The sequence below is a fragment of the Schistocerca nitens genome, chromosome 3 (assembly GCF_023898315.1).
Source record: "Schistocerca nitens isolate TAMUIC-IGC-003100 chromosome 3, iqSchNite1.1, whole genome shotgun sequence".
NCBI classification, from domain to species: Eukaryota; Metazoa; Arthropoda; class Insecta; order Orthoptera; family Acrididae; genus Schistocerca; species Schistocerca nitens.
In genome coordinates this window covers 669,803,613-669,809,629 of record NC_064616.1, presented here as the reverse complement: position 1 = coordinate 669,809,629, position 6,017 = coordinate 669,803,613, and positions in this window count along the sequence as shown.

Genomic DNA, 6,017 nt, shown 5'->3' with positions numbered 1-6,017 from the left:
TCAGTGCAACTGCGGTCGATTTCACAGAACCTTTTCGTAAGTCTCCAGTGGTGCTCCGCAGATTAGGATCCGAGTATCCCGCAGAAATTCTCTATGGTACTGCATTCCATCGCCATAGTTTTGCTGGAACAAATCAATTGAAATTCGAATCGGATGTAGATACCAGAAAACAAACACTTTCCGAAACCACCCAGGATCTGCACTGAACACTTCCCCCAGTGGAATCGATACAAAGAGATCTAAACTACACAGTAAACAATTGATTTACAGTGTTTGCAAGATATTTGTAAGTTCTTCGGTGATTCTGACACGTTCTTCAAGTCCCATTAGAGACATGAATATCGTGACAAACTTCATCGGCAAATTAATATTTTCTTTTAATTTAAATAACTCCCTCACACTCAAAACAAACAACAAATGTCAATAAATCTCACTCTTTGTTTAATTCTGTGCAGTGAAGCTGCGTACAGAAATCGACATTCCATACAACAATAAATTATTCCCTCAAAATATTCTCAGATAAGTAGATAAACATACATCTGTCTTCCTAGGTAAGCATTATTAATTTTCATTTTCCAAATTTCTCCGAACTCCCTGCACCCAAATTGCGTGACCATAAATTATAATTTGGAAATTACAACAAACATAAAACCATCCAAAAACTTAATCCTAACACATACATACACATAAATAAATCCCTTATATACCCCCTAAAACCCGATTTATATGCATACTGTACACTGATTTTTGACTTGATACTGTTCACCAAATACTTGAGTTCTCCGACCTCCTCGCACCTAAATGTGCGTCTAAACTCTCTCTTTATAATTGCACAGACCTTGTGAAAAAAAAATCATTATGTGAGGAAACAAGAAACAAATAACAATAAAGCCTAAAATAAAATGTTGCACATTACCCCCCAAATAATGTTATAATCTAAACACAGATACACTTATTTCTTAACCTACTTTCCCCTTTTCAATGTATACTCTCAGTTCTGTCACATTTCTTAATCCTAGACGTTTCGTTGAAACAGGATATTTGAGTCGGTAGGCATTAGGGTGTGGACATTCTGCAACTACAGTGGCCCATAGTACAGCTCTAACAATTTTTTTGTTTCTCCATCCACTTCGCTCGACTGTTATTCGTATGCACTAGGACTTTGTCTCCTATTTTGTATTTAATTGGTTTGTACCGCCCATCATGCCGATTCTTCCTTTCCGCTGCCAACTTCTCCATACGGGATTTTACCGCCTGATCCCTCTCAGCGGCCGACTCAGCCTGGCGCTGCGGGAACTCCACAATTTCCGTTAATAGAAATTTCGGTTTGACTCCCGTCACTACTTCCAAGGGCGAATATCCAGTTGCGTTACTTTTCACGCTATTTAGAACATCCTCAAATGAACGTGCGTATTCCACCCACTTTGAGTGTCTATCAGTCGCATAAATCCGACACAGTCGTCCAACTTCTCACATATACCGTGTAAGGTGGCAGAATAAATGGACAGATTCGCACCTTACATGAAACCTCTGCAAATCGCAATGAGAAGGTGAAGATGACACCTAACGTAAGTCGACAGTTATGAGAACATTTGCCTGTCAATATGTAATGCAAAAAGGGATGGCAGTCAATCAATGGTAATTAACACACCATTCCTATACAATGCATGTCTTTGAGCAGAAGGTAAACAGGGAATGCGAGTCGAGTCACTTTTAATTTTGAAAAGCCAGCTCCACAACGGCGTAGCGAAACCACTCTGCGGGAGTTACACTGGCGACCTCTTAAAGGGGTGGCAGGAAAGAGGACAGTGACCCCGGGCCAGGTGATTCAAGCTGGAGGGCCGCCCGTAGCGAGGGCATCGGTACAAGGGCAGAGAAGAAGCTTTATAAAACTGCGTTTCGAAATTCCAACGGGAGACGAACAAAAGCAAGTAACGCATTTTCATCCAGCGAGTGCGACACACTGGAAGGTCAATGTACTTTAGGCATCTAGAATGGGCACAAAACGTCCGATTGGCGGAAACTCACTAGGAAGGAGAAAACTACTGAAGTTTCGACGCAGTTTGATAGAAGGGACGTTGCGATTGGTAGAGGGTGTTTCTACAAAATGAGAGGAATGCTCCTATTGGTCGAAGAAAGCCATGACGTGAAAAAGGAACCCAAGTGGAGGGAGGCAGTTCTGCCATGAGAGGACAAGAGAGAAATTTTGGTGGATGACTCTTCTATGAACTGGCGTCAAGTGTAGAATGGAGCGCTTAACGCTCCGTACGACACAGAGAAGAAATTGGTGTGGACACTGCGTTCACAGTGGCTGCACTCCAGCTAAAATTAGATTTAGCAACGTTTAGCTCCAACTGTGGAGGAACGAACCAGCCAAATTAGTTAATTGTTCTTGCGAGAACTGAGAGGGCACTATAATATGCACACTGCTCCAACCATGCGCATGTATATCGCCACATAATAAGACTAGGGCTGAGTACATGTTTTCTCGCATAACGAGAAACATAGGGAAGGTTTCTGCTGGAACTTTCAGCAAAGGACAGATTAGTTTTGTAGGAATTTCAGTGGGAGAGAGCGGCCTGGCAGACAGCAGCACGTCGCAGCTTAAATACTGCGTACAGAAGCGTAAACTTTGTTGGTTCACCAGCTTGTGTCTACTGTAAACTCGAGTGGCCTTGGACAATCTTGCGCTGAAATTTGTTACTTGACTAATCATCCACCGTAGACTTGATTGTCTTCCTAAGGAGTACCGAACTTTGAACCAGAATTGGACGATTTTCGTAGTACTGACCAACATCATAACGTATGTGTAGTAGCAATTTTGTAACGAAATGTCCAATTATACTTTCATATTATTGTGCTTAGGATTAATGTAAAGAAACTTCCAATTAAACTTCCATAACATTGTGCTTAAGATTAAGGTTCTTTCAGAGTGTTAATATTTAACATGGTTGTGTATAAACTTTTTCACTTTTTGACGTTGGCTATATGTGTTATCCATTGCACTGTTTTTATGTTGGCGAGTTGGAAACACTGTGAAAAGCTGTAATTTGGTGAGAAATAATGCAACATTAAACTCGCCATTTCACCTCACACATTTGTTTCAATTCAAGAATAAGCAAAAGCAGAAAGAAAACCCCAGCAACCATGCAAATGGCGACCCTGCCAGGATCGCAACTGGTCTGCCTGGATGACAATTAGTCAAATTAGTAATAAAAACAAATTTTAGAATTTTGAAAAAAAAATTTCTTCATGTTGTTTTGTGACGAGGTTACCCAATGTATGTAAATGTATAGTGGACAAATACAGTAAATGTGTGACCCAAAGTGTAGAAAGGTTGTATTGACTCGTAGGATCAAAGTATCATTGAGTAGAAGCAGATTGTCCATTACCTCGCTGGCGCGCGCGAAGTTATTCACGGCATTGTTGAGTTGGGTTGAAATTCCACAAACAGTGAACAGTGTTGATAATGTTGTGTACGTAGTCTAAGAAACTTTCTATGATATTTTGGAAACGTGTAAGGTCCTATAACTTGATGTTGACGAGAGCGCAATCTCGCGCGGTTCGAGAAAGGCAGAGGTTAGCTAAACGAACTGAAATGGCGGAAGAACGGAGAGTATCGCAGATGGGTCAAACTCAAGATCTTGACAGGATAGAAATTGCTGTAGAACAAAAGGTATCGAGTACAGGTCACGAAACGGGACGTAGCGATAGTGCAGAGGGAATGGTAGCAGTTTCAAGATTGGAATCACAGTCAGCGAATGCGCAAAAGCAAACTAATGACGGATCTAGTGGGTCGGAAATAGAGTCAGAGGACGAGCAACGTCGGTACGTTGAACCGAATATAGTAATTTTGAATCAAACGGGACAGTTTGTAACAGAAAGATTGTGTGTAAGTGCGTCCGCACTGTGCACGGAATTCGGTGAAACGCCACTTGAAAGACACGAACGGGAAAATTTTCATCGAATAGTGGTAGGTGACGAGGGTCAAGAATCGGATAGTGTGTTTGCATTATTGAAGCAACTCACTATGGTCGTAAAACAAACGAGTGAAACAACAAATGCAAGGATAGAAGATTTGAGATTTGAAACAAATACAGGGTTAAAGAATTTAATGATAGCAACGGATGCGGGATCAGCTGTTCCACATATTTGTCTGGGAAGCACACTCTCCAGTGATCACTCTTACGTCTCTTCTGCGAAACAGCACATCCTTGTGGATCTTGAAATAGCGGAGTATTTTTTCGTAGCCCTTGCTGTCAAAGTTGATTTTGATGTTCTTCAGTCCAGGGCCATCATTTTGCGCTCTCCGCATATCCCTGCAGACCGCACGAATTTCCTTTTCCCCCGGTGCTCGTTTCATGTTCAGCAGCTGAAATTCGTTCTTTGTCTCCTCCCCTTCATTGTCTTCCTCTCCAACGAGCAGCCGCGACAGAGCATCGGCAATACAATTCTCGGTCCCATTAATGTGGCGTATCTGGTAACTAAATTGCTGCAGGAACATTGCCCAGCACATCAAACGGTCGTTTAGTCTTCTACTGTCTTGCAGAAAGCTAAGGGCTTTAAGGTCGGATAGCACTGTTACCTCTCTACCTTCCAAATACATACGGAACTTTTTGAATCCATACACGATTGCAAGGAGCTGCTTCTCTGATATGCTGTATCCGCGTTCGTATTTGTTGAGTATGCGACTGGCGAAAGCCACACTCCGATGTTCTATCTTCCGTCGATTTATTTTTCTTGGAAGATTTCGCAGCCTATCCCATAGTCACAAACAGAACGGAAGTCTCATGTCAGGATGATAGAACACCTTGCTCGCACACATTTCATTCTTTATGTTCTGAAATTCCTTTTCACATTCCTCGGTCCATTTCCAGGATGCGTTCTTCTTTAATAATTTACATAAATTTGGGTTATTCATTCCTCCATCTCCCAAGAATTTTCGATAAAACCTACATAACGCGAGGTATGATTTTAATTGGTTTATGTTGGTTGTCCTTTTACAATCCGTGATTGATTTTAGTTTCTCGGTAGTTGGTAAAATTTCCTCAGATGTAAGAGCGTGTCCTAGAAACTGAATTTCCGCTCGGAGAAATTCATATTTGGCAATCTTTAACGTCATCCATCCTCGTCTTAAGGCCACAATCACTTCCTCTAGCAATTTGCAGTGTGTACCAGGATTCCGTCGCTATTAAAATGTCGTCCACGTAGATCACCAACTTACTCATTAACCGTTCTTCTAAGACATGGCTTAGGGCTCTCACAAATACTGCCACTGAAATCGTGAGGCTGAACGGTACAACCTTAAACCGGTGGCTTCGTCCTTCGAATAAGAAAGCTGTGAAAAGTCTGCAGCCGGCCGCGGTGACCGTGCGGTTCTAGGCGCTGCAGTCCGGAACCGCGGGACTGCTACGGTCGCAGGTTCGAATCCTGCCTCGGGCATGGATGTGTGTGATGTCCTTAGGTTAGTTAGGTTTAAGTAGTTCTAAGTTCTAGGGGACTGATGACCTAAGATGTTAAGTCCCATAGTGCTCAGAGCCATTTGAACCATTTGAAAAGTCTGCTTTTTTCTGCCAATTGGATTTGCGAAAATCCTGAGGTCAAGTCAACACTAGACATCAATTTTATGTTCCTGAAGTTTTTCAGCTGTTTCTCCATATTGCCAGGCTGGCCGAGTTCTCTCAAAATTACCTTACTTGTCTTATGCGCATCTAACACGATTCTAACCGATTTGTCTTTTTTCTTTACAATTACAATGGGATTCCAATAATCGCTCGTACACTGCTCTATAATATCCCATTTTAGCATTTGCCTTAACCTGGCCCTGACGACTTCCCGATCAGCAATAGGAATTACATAAGGCTTGTACTTAATTGGCTCTTGCGGCTTCACTTAAATGGAGTAGTGGAAGTCTTTTACTGTACCGGGCCGATCAGAAAATATGTCCTTATAACGGCTTAGCAATTCACGTAACTCCTTTTTCTCTACACCCTCGACTGCTTCTACCGTTTCCTTTA